We start from the raw sequence: 21,117 nt of genomic DNA on the forward strand, positions 1-21,117 counted from the left end.
TCACCACAATGAAATGTTAAAAGCTTCTAACAAAATGTCTATTATAACGAATTAAAAGAATTATTCCATTAATATTACAAGTTTTTGTAAAATGTGTAGGAATCGAGACTATCAAACTGAAGAAACTGACTGTCTCTCCAACCACACACAGGACAAAGACATTCCTTCACACCCAACGGACCTAAGATGGCTCCGGCCTGTCTAGGCTAAACGAGACAGAACTTCCTTGGCTCCATGTTGCCAAGGATTTGTAAAGCAGCCGGCACCAAGACGATCTACACCAACCACTGCTTTGAAAGCACCACTTTACAAAAACTCTCTGATGCTGGCCTAGCTTCTGCCACTGCGCAATTAAAATGCACCTGTCCAGAGTCAAACACTCCTGTACCAGCACAGTGGAGAGCTAACATAATTGATCACTACTTCAACAATTGCACAATTAAAATCCACGGCTTGTTGGGGCTTATTTATTTTATTTAGTAATAGAATAATTAGAAGCTTTGTTAGCCAAATTAACTAAGCTATGGAAATATTAGAAGGTCTTATATATTTTCCTTTATTTTGTTTACTGCCGAGTTAAAAAAAAAAAGCGTGACATTTTTATTGTGTAAAGTCATCGTCAGTCATTAAATATTCATAAATTGGAATTATGCTTCATGCACAGATATAAAACTTCTCCAAAGTGCTACATTCTCTTCATAAGATGGGGATGATATATTCTGTTCTATTAAGGACAAAAGGAAAAATGGCTATCCTCGATATGTACACTATATGGTCAAAAGTATGTGGACACCTGACCATCACACCCATATGTGGTTCTTCCCTAAACTGTTGCCACAAATTTGCAAGAACACAATAATCTTTGTATTATGTCTTTGTATGCTGTAGCATTACAGTTTCCCTTCACTGGAGCTAAAGGGCAACTAAACATGTTCCAACATGACAATGCCCCTGTGCACAAAGCAAGGTCCATAAAAGACATGGTTTGCCAAGGTTTGTGTGGACGAACTTGAGTGGCCTGAGCCCTGACCTCAAATCCACTGAACAGCTTTGAGATGCATATGAGCGCTGACTGCACGCCAGGCCTTCGCACTTGACATCAGTGTCCAACTGCACTAATGTTCTTGTGGCTGAACGGATAAATCCCCACAGCCACGCTCCAAAATCTAGCTGTAGGTTTGGGGGGCGTTGGGTTGACAAACTCTGTGTTAATGCCACAACTTTTGGTCATGTAGTGTACATGGGCTTCAAAAGAGAGACTGAAGTTAATGATCACAACAAGGTTCTTCACTGTTTCACAACTTTAGCTGCTGCCTCAGGAAAGTTCCTCTCGAGGATGGTGCTCTAACAGAACAAAGCTCTAAGTTCCATAAACTATGTAGCAAGAAAAATGACTAAAACATCACAAACATAAAGACAGCTGCAGAGATGAGACTTCTCTGAGCTTCTTGGTTAAAGCTTATTTGTTTGTTCAGTGAAAGTTAAAGCACACACAGATGGAAGGCTGAGTCTCTGCCTGTGTATTTTCTTACTAAATCAACTGTAACAGGGTTTGTACCTTGTTGATGTTTAGAACTCTGACCTACTGTGCAAAAAAAAAAAAAAAAAAAAAAAAAAATCAAAACTGCGCACTGTGAGTCAATGGTGCTATGTTGTCCATTCATACACAGTGTACAGTCATTGATCCAGCACAACATGTAACACTATCTAAAACACCTTGTATGCCTTATAGCATTTATTATTATTACTATTATTATTATTATTATTATTATTATTAATAATAATAATAATAATATTATCACACATCTTGACATCCCTCAGCACTTGACATAGATACACTAAAGTTTGCCTTTGATAACGATAGACCAATGATTATATACAATAATAAATTTGTAAAAAAAAAAAAAAAAAAAAAACTCGTCAATCATTGCTTGTGTCACATTTTTACAGAAAGCAATCTTTAGTTTATTTCCTAGTTCTGTAAAAAAAAGACCTGCTGGTATTTAGATTTATATAACAGTTCTCTTTTTGTGACCTGTCTGTTATTTACCCAGATGAAGCACACACACACACACACACACACACACACACTTGTAGTTAGGTGGAAAGACAGTGGCTAAGAATAACAGTTTAGATAGGTCGAAGGTCTTAATTATTTTGTATCTAGGTTTTATATAAGTAGTCAGATACTTTCTGATTTAATTCCCTCTTCCTTTTCCCCAGTTACGATTGTGTCCTTTGTTGCTTGTGATGGTTAAACCTAACAATTTTAATTCACCTTGTTTTTTTTTTATATTTAGCAATGAGGCAACACCACCGCCCACTCAAAGTGCTTCTGGTTTATCATCATATAATATAGCTCCTGAGATGTCTTCAAATGTTAAAAAAAAAATTTATAATGTCTAGGAACTATATTCAAATTCAAATTTTATTGGTCACATACACAACCATACACAGTATGCCGTGCATTGAAATGCTTTTTTCGACTGTCCATGACATAAAACTAGAATGTACATAAACCAGAATTTACCTCTATACAGGTCGGAAAGGAAAAATATAAAAATATGAAAATATGATATAACGGATAGAGAGATCGGTGGCAGAAATAGTACAACTGTATTTTGAATAAGGTACAGATATGTGCAGTTGCTTGTGCAATATATTCTGTGCAACATCAGGCTGAGGTTGTGGGTGTTGTGCAAACAAGTCCAAGGTCTAGTCCTAGGTGTTGTCCTGGCTGAGGGCCTGAATGGCCTATGGAAAGAAGCTCCTCCTCATTCTCTCTGTGTCGGCCTTCAGGGAGCGGAAGAGAGAGAAGAGTCCGTTGTTCGGATGGCTGAGGTCCTTCACTATCTTCCTGGCCTTGGTCCAGCACCACTTACTATAGATAGACTGCAAGTCAGGGAGCCATGTTGTGCATTCTAATATGCTTTTCTGTTACAGTAGCCTTCCTGTCAGCTCAAACCAGTCTGGCCATTCTCCTGTGACCTCTCTCATCAACGCCTGAGCAGGTGTACAGGTGTTCCTAATACCTGTGAGTGTATATCAGCAACTCAACCTATGTTAATCTTTGTTAAGTCCTCATTTACAACACTACACAAATTCCACTGAAATACCAATTCCCCTCTCTTGAGTGACCAACAATTTTTGAAAGATAGGCCAATGTTCCATTGATTTGCTTACCTTTCTAGATGTTGCGCAGTTGTGGTGCAGCACGCTCACTGCCCCATTTAACTATATAGTCCAGAGTTTTTAATTGCACCTAGTCAATAAAATATGGGACAGGTCAAATATGGGAATTGCAACAAGTGCTAACAGAGGCCCATTGGGACAGGAATCATTATCAAAATGAATGCCACCATCTGTTAGTCCATAATTTACAGTCCTTTTCCGTGATTAGAAAGAATGTAATTAGCAAGATTAATCTGCACTGTTATATAGCTAGATATGTAACTACCTAGGTCATTAATGTGTCTTTGGAGTGCTATTATCGGCAACAAGAAACCATCATATTTGCACCAATAATTTAATTGCACTCAAAATAATTTCTGAGCTGTGATTTTTGCACATCTGAAAGAGTTTGATTTTATATTTTTATTTAATGTTTAATTATATTAATTCTTTGAATTATCTTGGCTAAGATTCATAATAAATGTTCATATGGTTCATATGGATTGCCATCAACAATTTCTTTAATTATGTGCCAGAGTTTAACCTTCTGTTACAACCCCAATTAGTCTAGGGGTATGTGAGGAATAACGCTTATTTGATTATTAAAAATTGTGTGTAGTCAGGGACCATCAACAAGTAGTGCAAATCAACCAGATGATTTATTTATCTATATCCAAGTGGCAGTGTTTGTGGTGCCAAGTGATAGTGATAGTATTTACAAATTATTTACAGTAACAAGTAACAAGACACAAAAGGGGAAAAGGGACGTGAGCGGCACCAAAGCAAAGAAATGAACAAAACAAAACAAGTCTAACTAGTTCCAAGCCCTCTAACCTAAGTATAATGAAAGATAGAAAATAAGTCTTCAGCGTCCATGACGTGCTAACTAACCTACTCTATCTATCCAAACAAAACGTACAGAGGGTGGTGCTCGCTCCTAACCTAATGTGTCTAATACAGAGAACGGAATTCCTACATGCTGTACAATGTATGTCACGTGACTTACTTACCTGTCCACTTTGCCCCAACACTAACCATAGTCACACACCAGCGTAACGAACACTAAGTTTAACTACACAAAACAAGTGACTAGAACAAAGTGGGGAAACACGGACCAAATGACATACAAGAACAAAGAAAACAGAGTAAGGCAGTGTAACTATTATAAAGAAAGCAGAGGTACAACTGGGTTTCGTGTTAACAGCCAGAACAACTCCTCACGAATGAATGGCTGTGGTTTTTAAATAGGCGGGGTCAGAGGTTGATTGGTGGTCACGGCAAATGACATCAGCGGGGATACTCAAGACGGATAGGAACGTTATCCAATGAGGCAGTGCTGCAGAGAGAGTGAGAAAGAGAGGGATGGCGAGAGAAAAGGGGAGAGAACAAAACACAAAAACACACGAACATACCCCAGAACGTAACACTCCCGCATGCCAATTTTGGCCCTTAAGGCTCTTGCTTAACAGCCACCACCATAGTTGAAGGCGATCTGGGCGTGGAGGACAGATTTAACCCAAGACAGTGTCCTTTCTGGCTGGGATCTGTCATGGAGAAAGAACGTGGGAACATGTAGTGCCCTATAATTCATAGACTAGGTCATGTAGATCATGAAGCAGTTGACACTACCCTGAAGGAAGAACCTGCCTTGACAATGAGTCTGCCATCCTACTGGTCTGCCCAGTCAAATAAAAGGCTTAGAAGGAAGTAAATCAAGAAATCACCTGTGTTAGTAGGTGCCAGAGAACATAAAAGAAATTTCTTAATATTACCTGAAAACCTGCTATTGTGGGTTTTGTGTAAACAAACCTCAGTAGCAGTAGCTAGACCCAGAAGCACACAAAATTGTGAACAAGCTCTCCCTCTCCCCTCCTGCTAACAGCATATCACCCAGAAGTGTTGTTAAAATCATCGACAATATGTTACCTGCTCATTGGAAAGAAATGTAAGTGTTGCAGGTGCATGGCTTGGACTCTACTTAAAAAGCTGATACCTTCCTCTATATTCTCAAACAGACCAACCTGAGTAAAGTGTATTACTGCGCCGTACCTCACCAGAAGCAAACATGCTAGAGATTTTTCATCAAAGCTACAGACTACAAACAACTGACGCCAATGATCCTGGGCTGCATTGAAGCAACACAGGTAAATATTGGCAATTCAGTTTTATGAATGGGATTACAACCCCAGCATTATCCCAAGTTCAACCAGCGCCTGTGTATAGTGTACCGCTGACGTCAGCTAGAAAAACTCACAGCAGTGCAACTGATGGAGATAGGCTTCTTCATTCACTTGCTTCAAGCCAAATTCATGTGAATAATCACAAGAAAAGGCCTCCAAGGACCTGTGTTGCTCATTGAGGTGACGATGAGCGGAGGCCAACCTTGCCAGTCAAGGTGCCAGCTCCACAGCACCAAATGGAGGGGGAATTTCTTGGACCGATGTTCCCAAGAGGGCAGCTCAGATCCAAAGTACTGGAACCTAAGTCTTTCCCTATTCTCTATATTCAAATCCAACCAACTGTGGCCTGCAAACCCCAATTGTAGGACAATCCTAACTGGCAGCATGCAACATCTGCAAGAACAAGACAGATGTTGAGTGGGGGGTTTTTGGTACACACACTGGTGGATTTAGGCAATGCTGTCTTCCAGATAAGACACCAACCTCAGTCTTACCATACCATTCTTAATAAGATAAGCTTATAGATTTAGTGTAGTATACATCAAAATAAATACATATGAATGTTACCACAGTGCAAGGAAAAAGTATTTTTCCCTCTGATTTTTATCTCTCCCTGACTTCTTCTATTTCTATATATATGTGTCACATTTAAATGCTTCAAATCTTAAAACAAAATTTAATAGAGAACAAAGACAAACTGAGTAAACACAGAATACGCTTTTTAAATTATCATTTCATTTCTGAAGAGGAAAAAGTTATCCAACAACTAGCCCTGTGTTTAAAAAAAAAGGCTCCTTAGTTACTCAGTCAACCAGTTAACCAAATTTAATTGATAATTGGGCTCAATTAGCCTAGATATGGTCAGGATAGATTATTGCCAGCCCTGTTGAATCTACATGTCACTTAAATAGGACCTTTCCAGCAATGTGAAGTAGGCTAAAAGATCTCAACATGCAGCACACTATGCTATGATCAAAAGAATTTGGGACGTGAGAAGAAAGCAGTTATTCAAATCCATCAGTCCGGAAAGAGTTACAGAGACATTTTTAAGGCTTTGACACCAGCAAACCACATTATCTCCAAAAGGAGAGCCATTATCTCCAAGTGGACAAAACAAGCGTGGAACATTGGAACAGTGGTGAATCTGAAGTGGTCGGCTTACTAGAGACTTAGTCAGGGTGCTGCCACAGCCTCTCAGTAGGGTTCAAGTCAGGACTCTTGATTGTGGATCTAAAACTATTTTGTGGCACAAATATTCAAATTAGGAGAAATCACAAAGGGCAAATACTTTTTCATGCCACTGTATATGCTTATGCGTGCATAAAATACAGGCCAAATCAAATGGATCATTGTGTGTTAACAATGTGTTAATGATCCCAAACTTAAAATCTAGTGAGCGTCAATAAATTTAGTTCAGTTTTATTGCTTCTATGACTAAGGAAGATCTATTCCAAATGGAGTTACATTGTTCACTAATGCATGTGTGTAATTTTCACCTAGCCTGTGTATTGAAGACCACAGAGACTAAAACTAAGGTAATAATTTCATAACTTAGATATAATTTTACACTCTATTTCTAAGAGGATGGACAACCCAGTAAGCACTGTTAGATGGATAGCAAGGAAGTGGAAGCTACATCACAACACCCAAGCATTACCTAGACAACTCAGTGTGAAAACAAGACAGAGACTGGTGAGGGAAGCCACAGTGAGGCAAAAAGTCACTCTAACAGAGTTACAGTGTATAGTGGCTGAGAGTAGAGTGAAGGGGCACCAAACGACTATTTCAAGAGCTCTGTATAATTGAGGGCTCTATGGAAGGGTGGCTAGAAAGAAACTGTTGTTCAAGAAGTGCCATATGAAAGCATGAGAGTAACCTAGTAAAGATAATTTTTTTGGCATGATGAGACCAAGATTGGGATATGTGTTCGAGACAAGTTTCAAAGGACTATGTGTGGTGCAAACCTAATGCAGGCCATCTTTACAGTGAATTATGGTGGTGGCAGCATCATGCTCTCGAGATGCTTTTCATCCTCAGAACATGGGCTTCTTGTCAAAATTGAAAGGAGAATGGATGGTGCAAAATACAGGGGGATATTAGAAGAGAACTTGCGTCATTATGAACATAATTTACACACCTTGGGAAAATCAGGAATGAATGTCAAATGTAGAGCCAGAATTTTCTGCATACTCTTTTTCATACCCCACCAAGAGCTCCTGTCCCGGGTTAATGGGTGGACAGCAACGATATAGAATCCCACCTCGATACTGAAACGCCACAAGATTCTGCTCTTCATCATTACGTGCATAATTCACGTACCTAGAGAATGAGTCAAAGTGGAACAAAAGGTAAAAAGAAAAAAATAATCTCAAAAATGGGAGTCAGAGTTAGAGAAAGCATTAGGGAAATATCAGTGACAGGAGAAAGACAAAGTTTTTCCAACAAATCAAGACCCATAAAATCAATGACTAAGCAAATGACCAAATAACCAAAGTATTCCTCACCTCATTCAATTAGCATACATTTCTCTCTTGGCATCTCTGTATTCCTGGCACTGGCTTCTACTGTATAACTGCAAAAATGTACATTTTATACATTAAATAAAACTATGCCTTAAAATCAAAGGAGATATGTATATACAGTTCAAGAGCTTCAGTTCAGGTTCACATCAAACATCAGAATGGGGTAAAATATGTGATCTTAATGACTTTGACCACGGGCTCAAACCAAGAGTAAACATTCAGAGCTACTCATTGTTTAAACAATCAATCTAACAGAGCACACCTGGGCAATAGGAAACACCTGTCAGTCACATGTTCCAATATGTGATCACTTGGAAAATGGGTGGGTTCAAACAAAAGGTGCCATGTTCTAAGTTGTTTCACACATCTACATGTAAATATCAGGAAATGAAAGATGTCTTACAGAGGTAGTCTTTGTCAGCTTCTTCCTCTTTAATGGAGATAACATCAGGCGTGTTGTTGAGGTCGTCTCTATGGTTGTAGATGCTCAGCTTCTGCTGAACTCATTATAACAGGTCTAAAAAGATGATGATTATCATTATTATTATTAGGAAATAGTAAACAACAATATGTATGTATTCATGTAAACAGTATGCTTTGGGTCCTTGTCCATCTGCACTGTGAAGCATTTGGCTGAATGTGAGCAGATAATGTAGCCCTATACACTTCAGAGTTCATCCTCCTGCTTCAGATCATGAGCAGTTCCTTCTCTTCCCATCATTCTGCTACAAGCTGATCTATTTACACAGGTGAAGTCTTCTCTTGATTGATGACTTTGACACAGATAACACCTACCACCTACCTACCTTCATCTGTTCAACTGTTGTGAAGGGGTTTTTCTTCACCAGGAAAAGAATACTTCTGTCATCCTCCACAGTTGTTCTCTGTGGTCTTCCAGGCCATTTAGTGTTCTTGAGCTCACCAGTGTGTTCTTTCTTTTTAAGATTGTACCATATAGTTGATTTGGCTACACTTAATGCTTTTGCTATCTCTACGATGGGTTTGTTTTGATTTTTCAGCCTCCTGATGGCTTGCTTCATTGGCAGAGACCGCTCTTTGGACTTCATTTTGAGAGTTAATAGCAACAGATCCCAAATGCAAATGTCACCCTCAATCAGTACTAGACATTTTATCTGCTCACCTGTGAAATAAGTGAAATAATGAGGGAACAACACACACACACCTGTCCATAGAACATGAGCAGCCAACTGTCCAGTTAGTTTTGGCCTCTTAAAAAAAGTACTGTAATTCCTACACAAGTCACCTGTTTTGGATGTAAATACTCTCAGGTTAAAGCTATTATTAATCATATTATTATTATTATTATTACTATTATTATTATTATTATTATTATTATTATTATTATTATTATTATAGCTAGACAGCTATAATAATAATAATAATAATAATAATAATAATAATAATAATAATAATAATAATGTCCAAATATTTATGGACTGGACACACCTTTGCACAATACTGTATGCTATTATATGAAATATTAAGCATACAATAAATCTGGTCAGAAAGTATGATTTAGAACAAGTTAAAGTTATTTTAAAGTTATTTAAATGCTTCTAAAACATACACAAATAAAACAGCTCCCAGAAGCCGAACTGTAAATCACTCCACTGCGGATACAGAGTGCACTACATAGGGGCCACACGTCATTACATCATACCCTATGAAGTGCACTTAAACAGGGAGCACAGAGGCGTTTACAACCCGGACACTAACCGTTAGCCGAGCAGCTTCAGTGTAACTTACCTCAGGTCTTACAGCAGGACGAGAGTTTTAAAACCTCAAATACTGACACAAGACAGACTTTTTATTTATAACTCTACCGAATCTGTAATCTGTAAAACTCTGTAAGGAATGTTTTAGTGTGAAAATGACTAGTCCAGGCTGATAATTCATCCGTTTAGGTGAAGAAACAGCAGCTTCTTCACCGTCTTCAAGGTGATGGCGGATCTGGTGCATTACTGCCATCAAGTGGCCGTGTGTGTGTGTGTGTGTGTGTGTGTGTGTGTGTGTGTGTGTGTGTGTGTGTGAGAGAGAGAGAGAGAGAGAGAGAGAGAGAGAGAGAGTGAGTGAGTGAGTGAGTGAGTGAGAGAGAATGAATGAATGAATGTGTGTGGTGTGTGTGAGACAGAGAGAGAGAGAGAGAGGGAGAGAATGAATGTGTGTGTGTGTATGTGTGAGAGAGAGAGAGAGAGAGATTTAACAAATCTTTATTGTTACAATTTACAACCGTACATCACCAAACCATATCTCAAGGTAGATTTTTAAAATTCAAAAATTCAGAATCAACAAACCATCATCAACTGTACATAAAACATCATTAACACCCCAAATACCATAAAAACACATTTCATCATTTGTGAGGCTATAATATGCAAATTCTACAGAGGTGGACAGATTTGTTGGTACCCTTACAGTTCCTTGGAACAATGATTCATTGCTCCTGAAAAGTGATTAAACCAAAAGTAATAGTCTCATATATACCTGCCTGCCCATAGTATGTGATAGATTAAACCAATAAAATTGTGAAGAGAAAGATTTATTGTTTATTTTACCAAGATAATCTAAAACAGCCTGGACAGATTTCTTGGTATTCCTAAAAAAGATTAGAAATCACTGCATTCTAATCACGTTTCAAACTAATTGTTTGACCTTAATTAGTGTCACAGGTGTCTTCAGTCTTTGTAAAAGCCAATCAGCCTTTTTAAAGAGAGAAAACGTGCCACTGTGGAGGTTGGTATCATTGTGTGCACCACACTGAACATGGACCAGAGAAAGCAAAGGACAGAGTTGTCTGAGGAGATCAGAAAGAAAATTGTAGATAGCCGTCTTAAAGGGAAAGGCTATAAGACCATCTCCAAGCAGTTTGATGTTCCTGTGACTACAGCTGCAAATATTATTAAAAAGTATAAACTCCATTGGATTGTAGCCAACCTCCCAGGACGTGGCCACAAGAAGAAACGCAACCCCAGGTTGATCTGAAGGATTGTGCGGATGGTAGACAAAGAGGTAAGGAAAACTTCCAAAACCATTCAAGCTGAACTCCAAGGTCAAGGTATGTCACTAGTATCTATACCTGGAATTAAAGTTCCACTGAGATTCCTTCTTATCCTACACAGCAGTGGCTCAATAACAAGACTATATAATTGCCCCCAAAGTGGAAAACCTTGCCTAATACCCCTCAATACAGGTATTGGTGCACTTAATCCTCCACCCGCTTTGACAGTCACAAAGGCTTTAGAATACAGCAACTGAACATAAGAGATAAATTGGTCACCAAACCCAAAATGCTTTAGAATGTTAAACATGCATGCTGTCAACTCTATCAAATGCTTTCTCTTGGTCCAATGAGAGAATACCAAGGTTGGAATTATTAAGCTGATTAAGTTCAATTACGTCCCTTAGTAAAAAGAGACTGTCCATGATTGATCCGTTAGGAACACAGTATGTCTGGTCGTTCTGAACCAGTGAAGCTAGACAACATTTGAGCCTATTTCCTAAACACTTTGAAAGTATTTTATAGCCCAAACACAACAAAGATACTGGTGTCCAATTTTTAAGAAGTCCTAGATCCCCTTTCTTCCAAAGCAGGGACAGGATGACCTGGCGACAGCTTGTAGGGAGTGTCTTACTTTCACTGCTCCTCTTCCAACTGAGGTAATTCTCGGAGTAGATCAGAAGCACTTTCTGATTCATCCCTCTCAGCGCTGTATAACTCTGTCTAAAATCCTGCTCAGGACAACGAAGATGATACATTTGCTTTTGCTGCACACTTTTCCTTTCAAGATTAAAAAAGAATGAAGTAGGTGAATCTATGTCCTTAATTGAGCAGACTCTTGCCCTTATTCGTGCTCCCTTTACTCGCTCTTGTAGAATTGACCCAAGTTCTTTCTTCTTATTATTCAAAAGTTCATCCTGCCCTGCTCCATTATTATTTAGAAGAGCGCACTCTAAGAGTTGAATGTCCCCTTCAAGACCTCTCTCGGTTGCTTTCAACATTGATGTAGCACGTGAATTATAATTTTGACAAGAATATTTTATGTTTGTGTGATGGAGCAGTACAAGTTTAAAACACAAGCCCAAGTTCTTTTAGATTCCGACTACGCCACCCTAGGAACTACACCCAGGGAAATGTTCAAAATACCCAACAATGGAGTATTAAGGCACATAGGTTCGTTCCTCCTATAGAAAAGGTAGGCAAGAAACGTGGGTACAATACAAATCTTTATTAACACACAGTATTAAAAAAAGCTAGACACTCTAAAATCACTTTAAGTAGCAGTAAATAAAGCCACTGGCAGCACTACTTCAAATAACACAAATGGAATTCCTTATATAACTTAAGGAAAAATAAACCAAACAAAACAATCTTAAACACCAACCCACAGGGCTGAGGCACCCAACTGATGGAACAATCACCTAGCTTGGTTTTACAAGAGCACACACACACACACACACACACACACACACACATACCTACTTAAGAGCACAATGAGGTCATATGACTGAATACCCTACCTTTGGGTACATCCATTTCTTCGCTCGTTTCGCATACTTTCTTTAGTAACTTGCCTTCTCTAGTGATGGGAGTGTTTTTAAAAGGAATTCTGTCATTTTCATCCATGATTGTATTAAAATCTCCACAAAGTATTATTTCATATCCAATGTTTAGTAATTCTTGTTTGTTTCATTTTTCCTGACCTATCCTGGGGTGCGTATACATTTATGATTCTTATTTTATGTCTTCTAAAGAATGTCAGCCATTAGGATTCTACCTGGGATAATTTCTCTTGTTTTAATTATCTCAACTTGTTCCTTGAAGAATATTCCCACGCCATCTGCTCTTTCTTCACCTATCGATATGATCGCCATTCCATCTGTCCATAGTTTTTTTTTATGTCATGTATATCATCTAGAGTAGTTAACCTTAGTTCTTGTGCACATATTTGACATTTCCTCAATTTTAAAGTGGTTATTTTCTTATCCCTATTTTTCTCTGATTTTATACCTCTTAAGTTAATGGATATGATATTGATTAACACATTTATATAATTTGTATATATTTCACAATATCATAATCTAATAACATTGTGCTTGGGATAAAGAGTCACAGTTCATTCTGTAGTAATAACAGTTTTCTCTTTAGTCCTTTTACCTGGGTTCATTTCCGGTGGGCTGGTTCTTTTCCGTCGTTTTCGTCCATTTCTTCGGTCCCTCGGGGAGGTGTCCCTCGGGGAGGTGTCCCTCGGGGAGGTGTCCCTCGGGGAGGTGTCCCTCGGGGAGGTGTCCCTCGGGGAGTCTTCTCTGTTCCTGTGCCGTCCTGCCGCTGGTGGATTAATGTCCTCTTTTTCTTGTGTTGCTTTTTTAATATCCATTTTTGAAGGTCCGGGTAAAGGTATGAAGTCATCCTCGAAGCTACTGGATGATGTGGTGTCGCTGCTCGTATCGCTGTCGTCAGTCTCGCTGCTGTCTGTTGCTTCTTCGCTCCATTCTTCTTCTGGGATTGCTCTTTGTTCATTCTGTTGCTCTGTCTGCTCCTGGGTGTAGCCTGATGTGTTCACTCTGTTTAGGTGTTCGCTTTGTGTCTGTGACGTCGATTCCGTGGTCTTCTCATTGCACAATCCGGTGTGTACCTTTGGCTTTATTACTGTAGGATTGGGGACATCCGAAATACAGGTGTCCTTGCTCACCACAGAGGTTGCAGATCTGTGTTCATGGAGTCTTTACCCTTGTGTCCGTATTGGCCACACTTCCAGCGCTTTAATGGATCACAGTCTTTGATCTGGTGTTCTGTTGAATTACAGATGTAGCATCGCTGAATTTGTCCAGGAAACGAGATTCTACCATTTTAAGGTTCCATAGAGATTGAATTTGGAATCTGCATCAAATTTCCATCAGGTTGTTTTTTTATTTTAATTTTATATCTTCTAACTCCATACCATATGCCGAATTGATCTAAAGGTTTGTGTACCGGTTGTAGGAGGTCGCAGAAGCGTCTAAGGTACGCCTCTACGTCCTCATCGGCCACTCTTCCAGTCCAGAATTTGATTGTTTTTGACATCCTGCGGTGAAGAGGAGTCAAGTTCCCAATTTTTCCAAAAGTCATTTCCTGTTTTAGAACTGAAAATCTGTGTACATCTTTGTAAACTCTGGTTCTAGAAAAAGCACAGTTCATAGTCTCTTTTGTTGGGAAGTGCAGTAAAGGAGTATGTCAGCTGCTTGAATCCATTCACTCTGTAATAACTTTTCTCCCAGTTGTGTTCTGTTGGGAGCTTCTCCTTCTCCAATATAGCGCAAACGAGCCCAGTGCCTCCCCGCCGAGGGCGAAGAGGCTGCCCGCGAAGCCATTTAGAGAACTTAAGTAGTTATTTAAGTTAAGTAGAGAATTAGTGCCTCGCTAATCCACTTTTAATCCTTTGCGTGTTTGTTCTTAATTTTTAAGAGAGAAAAGGAAATGGTAAATTGGCAAGCCTTCAGGCTCTCAAAATGATCCACAATTACATCATAACATTACAGAAAATCTAGTGAATAGCAGGATGTTATACTAACATTATCAAAATTATATAAAGTTTAAAATAAAAAGTCTCCATAATCTATTTTATAAAAGGGTATTTTCTGTCTTGCTTTGCCTTTTTTCCCAAGATTTCTTGTCACCGATCCAGTCGGTGTTTCTATTTATTGCCTGTGACATATTTTTACAAAAGGCTATTTTTAATTTATTTCCAAGTTCAATGGCACCAAGGCCTCCTAGATCTTTTGGCTTATATAATAGTGTTCGTTTCGTTACCTCTCTATTGTTTCCCCATATAAATCGCACACATTTTATTTAATTTTGTTATTTTATTGTTCAGGGGAAAGACTGTAGCCAAAAATAATAGTTTTGATAAAACAAAAGTTTTAATGACTTGTATTCTTGTTTTATAATTTGCTATTTTCCATTTCAGATTTTATTTCTAATTCTTTTTCTTCCCAATTACGTTCAGGGCAATTACTACTTGTTATTTTTAAACCCAAAACTTTTCTCATCTTTCGTTTGAATGTCCAGTGATGGGGCTTCCTTACTGCCCAACCAAACTGCCTCGGTTTTATTTTGATTTAATTTAGCACCGGATATTTCTTCATACGTCTCGAAAAGTCTCTTTACGACATTTAATTCAGACTGGTCTTTTATAAAAACGGTTATGTCATCAGCATAAGCTGTAATTTTTACTACTTTGCCAGTCGTCGTTCTTACTCCTTGTACTTCCTCATTATGTTTGATTTTATGTAAAATCGGACTATTGGCAATTATGTGTAGGGCTGCACTTAAGGGGCAGCCTTGTTTCACTCCTCTGTTTATTTCTATGCTACCCGTTAGACTTCCATTGACGGTAATCTGAACTCTAGATTTCTTATATAAGGTCTTAATAATGATATATTTTTTAGGAAAACCATAGTGTTCCATCGTCTTCCATACATATTCACGTGATATAAAATCGAAGGCTTTTTTTTTTAATCTAATCCGACTATAAAGAATTCTTTATCAGGTGCGTTTACAATCAATTCTCTTATAGTAGCTAGATTATCCCACATATATCTACCTTTTATTGCACATGTTTGTTCTGTTTCTATTATCTTATTTAAAGTCTCATTCATATGATTTGCAATTATTTTTGCCAAAATTTTATAATCTATGTTCATCAGACTTATTTGCCTCCAATTATCAAGCTCCAGATGGTCACCTTTTTTATATATTGATATTATACAATGGTAAAAAGAATCAAGTATACCCCTCTGTATGCCTTCATTAAGTGTCCACTAACAGATCTGCTATTTCACTCACACATATTTTGTAAAACTCAGCAGGCAAGCCATCTGGTCCTGGGCTCTTCCCTTCATTTAAGTGAGAAATTGTTTCTATAATTTCTTCTCTAGTTATAGACTCTTCTAAATGTTGAAGGTTTTCATCATTTAATTTTGGACATGTCGCTAGATATTCGATTATTTTATTTTCTTCTATATTTATTTTTGTTAGTGCTTCTTGGCATCTCATCATTATTAAATCTCTTTTCCCTCTTTCATTTTCCACAACGTTCCCTAAACTGTCCCTTATACTTTTGATGTGTCTAAGTTTTTTTTTAACTTTTTAACTACATTTAGTGGATCAACTGTATAATTAGTATTAAGTCTCATTATTTATATCAGTCAAATCGGACTTTATTTTAGATAACTGATAATTTTCTTCATCTGTTTTGTTTAGTTTGCAGACCTATATCTTGTCATGAGTCTTTCATAATAATCATTTTTTTGTTGATTTAATAATTTACACTTATATTTAAAGAAGGTTGTTATTTGACTTTTTAACACATCCCATAATTCACCACTCGATTTTGTTAAAACTTGTAAATCTTTAATTCTCCTAATCTCTTGACTCAATTCTTGTACTAGTACACTATTTTGAAAGCAAGAAGCATTCAGTTTCCAATATCCTTTATTTTCATGATGGTTCATATTTATCTTAACCATTACAGCTAAATGGTCAGACTCAACTAGGTATTCTGTTTTATAATAAATTACCTTTAATTGATCTGAGACATATATTCTGTCTATTCTTGTTTTGACTTTTGAATCGATTCACGTGAATCCAATATCATTAGGGAAAATTATTCTAAAAGTTTATATTCATGACAAATTCTATTTAAAAGATTCCCTTCTCGAGACAGGGTCAGCCTTACATTTGGATATCTATCTTTCTCATTGGTAATTATATTAAAGTCACCACGTAAAATAGTGTTATAACCTACATTTAAAATTTCATACAATTTATAAAGTATCTTCATTTTCCTAGCTCTATCTGGTGGTGTGTATACATTTATAACCCTTAATTTCTGGTTTTTAAAGTGGCAATCTATCATTAGTAGTCTTCCAGGAATTATCTCCCTGTACATAATAATCTCCACATCACTTTTAAAGAAAATGCTTACGCCATCAGCACGATCCTGGCCAATAGATATTATTACATTTGTATTCATCCACATTTACATTTACATTTATGGCATTTGGCAGACGCCCTTATCCAGAGCGAATTACAATAGTGATTTGAAATCTATCAAAAAATACATTCAGATGTTGGCTCGCTGGGTCACAAACTAGGAATACCATCAGTCCAAAACTCTGTTGGGGAGGTGCTTTTTTTTTTTTTTTTTTTTTTTTTTTTTTTGTGTGTGTAAGTGCTAATTTAAGTATTTTATGAAGAGGTAAGTCTTTAGACGTCATTTGAAGACTGCCAGTGACTCAGCTGTTCGGACATCTAGGGGAAGTTCATTCCACCACCTTGCTGCCAGAACAGAGAAGAGTCTCGATGCATGCCTTCCCTGTACCCTGAGAGATGGAGGGACCAGTCGAGCAGTGCTAGAGGATCGGAGGGAGCGTGGTGCCGTGCGAGGTGTGATAAGTGCTTTGAGATAAGTGGGTGCTGGTCCGTTTTTGGCTTTGTAGGCGAGCATCAGTGTTTTAAATCTGATGCGGGCAGCTACAGGAAGCCAGTGGAGGGAGCGCAGCAATGGGGTGGTGTGGCAAAATTTAGGAAGGTTGAAAACCAATCGTGCAGCTGCATTCTGGATCAGTTGCAGAGGACGAATGGCGCTCAGAGGCAGACCTGCCAGGAGTGAGTTGCAGTAGTCCAGTCTTGAAATGACAAGGGACTGAACAAGCACCTGTGTGGCCTGTGAGGAAAGAAATGGACAAATTCTTCTGATGTTATAAAGGAGAAATCGACATGAGCATGTCAGATTAACAATGTCAGAGGAAAAGGACAGTTACCCCAAGGTTGCGTGCAGTAACTGAAGGCGAGATCAGAGAATTGTCTAGGGAAATTGCAAGATCCTGAGATGGGGATGAATCACCTGGGATGAACAGCAGTTCAGTTTTGGTAGGATTAAGTTTTAGCTGATGAGCTATCATCCATGATGAGATGTCTGCCAGACAAGCTGATATCCGAGCAGAAACATGAAAGTCTGAAGGAGGGAAGGAGAGGATGAGCTGAGTGTCGTCTGCATAGCAGTGGTATGAAAACCCATGTGAGGATATGACCACACTAAGAGATCGAGTATAGAGGGAGAACAGGAGAGGACCAAGTACTGAGCCTTGTGGAACACCAGTGGAGGGTCTGCAAGGAGCAGATGTGGATCCCCTCCATGTCACCTGATATGACTGATCTTCCAGGTAGGAAGCAAACCATTGCCATGCTGCACCACGAATTCCTAGGCTCATGAGGGCAGATAGGAGAGTTTGTGGTTCACCGTGTCAAACGCTGCTGAAAGGTCAAGGAGGATGAGAACTGAAGACAGTTTGGCTGATCTAGCGGCATGTAGCTTCTCAGTGACAGCCAAAAGGGCAGTCTCTGTGGAGTGTGCCGGTTTGAAGCCAGACTGATTGGAATCTTGGAGGTTGTTCTGTGAGAGATAGCAAGACAGCTGATTATAGACAGTTCGTTCAAGGGTTTTAGAAAGAAAAGAGAGAAGTGATACCGATCGGTAGTTGCTGATGACAGAGGGATCTAGAGTGGGTTTCTTCAGGATGGGAATAACTCTTGCTCTTTTGAATGAAGTTGGTACATGACCAGATGTTATGGAGCCATTGATGATAGTGGTGATGAAGGGGAGGAGGTCTTGAGAGATGGTCTGGAGCATAGTGGAAGGGATTGGATCCAATGGGCAGGTGGTAGGATTGCAGGATAAGATGATTTGCAGGATCTCTTCTGTTAGTTTAGAAAACTGTGCCAGTGAATGAGAAGGAGAATCCTCAGTGTGTAGTGTAGGAGTAGGAGTAGAAGTGAATGTCTGGCAGATTTTTCCAATCTTCTCATGGTGGCAAAGTCTTCAGCAGTTAGAGAGGATGGAGAAGGTGGAGCCGGAGGGTTGAGCAGTGAAGAAAAGATGTTGTTGAGCTTGCGAGGATCTTTTGCAGAGGATTCCAGCTTTTCTTTGTAGAAGGCAGTCTTAGCAGAAGTCACTTCAGATGAAAATTTGGACAGAAGAGCACGATAGGAGACTAGATCTGTGTCGAGTTGCGATTTCTTCCGCTTCCTCTCTGCTTTTCTTAATTCTCTCCGATTACTGCGCAGCACATCCGATAGCCAAGGAGCAGGGCTGGAAATCTTCCTGGGTTTAGAGGATAGAGGACAAAGGAGGTCCAAGGATGAGGAAAGTGTCAGTGGCTAGCTCCAATGGTAGGGAGGAAAAGGAGTCAGGGACAGGAAGGGATGATAGGGTGCAGGAAGCTAAGGAGGAAGGGGAGATAGAGTGAAGGTTTTTACAAGTGGGAGAGAAACATAGATGGCTGGTGGTTTTAGGCAGGATAGGGAGGGTGATGGTGAAGGATTCCAAGAGATGGTCAGAGATGTGGAGTCGGGTAGCATAGATGTCTGAAGTAGGAAAGAGGCGACTGAAGACAAGGTCCAGGGTGTTACCTCCTTTATGTGTAGGAGGGCAGCTGTTGAAAGTTAAGGAAAAGGAATGGAGAAGAGGGAGAAGGCAAGAGGACTGGAGCTTGTCAGCAGGGAGGTTGAAGTCTCCAAGGACAGTAAGAGGGGTGTGAGTAGAGAAAAGACTGAGAAGCCTCAGAAAGGCCCCGTGGGGACCCAGAGGTCGGTAGATGACAACGATGAGAAGGTTGACTGGAGAGGTAACTGTAATTACATGGAATTCAAAGGCTGAGATGTTGAGATGAGACAGGGAGAGCGGTATGAAGCACCATCTCTGAGACAACAGCAGACCTGTACCACCACCCCTGCCAGCTTCTCGTGGAGTGTGCGAGAAAGCATAAGCAGAGAATAAGGCAGCCAGTGTAGCTGAGTTCTGTGGAGAGATGCAGGTCTCAGTTAGTGCCAAAAGGTCAAAAGAGTAATGGGAAGCGAAAGCTGAGATGAAATCAGCTTTCTTTACAGCAGACTGGCAGTTCCAGAGCCCACCTACCACCACTGTTTGAGATTGAGACAACAGAGGAGGGTAGATGAGGTTACTGGTACTGTGGCCTCTGGCTTGTGCATGAAAGCTTCTGGGTCTGTGAGAGGCAACAACAGAGATTGGTTTGAGGCACCTGTCTGCGGCTTAGTCAGGAGTGGGGTTAGTGAAAATAAAAATTGGGAGGGAATGTGTAGTACTTAACTAAAAAAAAATATACACCATTAAAGTTGACACTTTCTAAATTAGTGTGTCTAACTGTTGCAAATTATGTTTCTGACTGCTACAGACACTAGTGTTATATCTTAGTAGGCCCTGCCCACAATTTGCACCTTAATGAAGACTGAAACTACTCTTGATTAGTCACCTGAGAGAACTAATTAGCATAGACTAACAGACACTTCCAAACATCACAACAGAATCAACAATTCAACAATACAACAATTGTAGTGGTGAGAATCTAGATCCAACTGAGTCAAGTAGATAGTACACAAAGTCAGAGACTTACCTTACCAGTAGAGAATAAATTCAAGATAGAACTTAAAGCACACTTTTTTAACATCATCTATGTCTTTTTGACTTGACAGCCTCAGCTCCTGAGCACATAATGTCACATTTTTTTTTCCCTAATGCAGAAATTTTATTTTCACGGTTCCTCAATGATTGTATTCCGCGCAAATTTATGGACACAATGTTAATTGACATATATTAAAAGGAAAAAAAAAACAAACAAAAAAAAACTATCCAAAACATCAATCTTTATATTTCTTAGGGTTAGTTTTCAGGGCAGGAGATGTTCTCTTTCGCCTTTTACCTTTAATTACTTTGTCAAGTAAAATGTCTTCACTGACAGCCATTTTCTCACCACTCGATGTTGTGTCGGTCCTCTCTCTCCGAGTCTCGTCGTGTTTCTCAGTTCCTCCGATCGGCGCGTTGTTTTTTTTTTAGTTCCGGTAGTTATATCCGTTTGAAGGTTTTCTTTAAGTCCAGCTGTATTGTCCGTCTTCGATTGTATCCTTTGGTCCGTAGTCAAGTCCTGTGTCGTCTGTCGTCGTCTGTGCCTCAGTTGATTCCTCGCTGTCGGTGGATGCGCTAGAGTTTTCACTTTCCGTATCGCTGTCGGTGGATGTGCTGCTCCCTGTTGAGGATGTCCTCTTCACTGGCGACTTGAGCTTCATCCCATTCCTCGTCGATTTTCGTTTCCATAACAGGTTCATCTTGCGTTTCCTTTGAATTTTGCCTCTTATCAGGTTCGTTTTGCTCTTTGTTCTGTTGTCCTGT

The 21,117-nt window shown here is 39.2% G+C and overlaps 1 long non-coding RNA gene across 1 annotated transcript; it reads right to left on the bottom strand.

The window, feature by feature from the left end:
- Positions 1 to 1,936: 1,936 nt before the first annotated feature.
- On the bottom strand, positions 1,937 to 9,842 carry LOC113525263 (uncharacterized). Its single transcript, XR_004580125.2, has 4 exons — positions 9,641 to 9,842; positions 8,277 to 8,390; positions 7,856 to 7,923; positions 1,937 to 7,670 (listed from the first exon to the last, which is right to left on the bottom strand). It is a non-coding gene; the product is annotated as an uncharacterized LOC113525263 (long non-coding RNA).
- Positions 9,843 to 21,117: the final 11,275 nt, after the last annotated feature.

Source organism: Pangasianodon hypophthalmus, chromosome 19 (assembly GCF_027358585.1).
Source record: "Pangasianodon hypophthalmus isolate fPanHyp1 chromosome 19, fPanHyp1.pri, whole genome shotgun sequence".
In the NCBI taxonomy this organism is placed as follows: Eukaryota; Metazoa; Chordata; class Actinopteri; order Siluriformes; family Pangasiidae; genus Pangasianodon; species Pangasianodon hypophthalmus.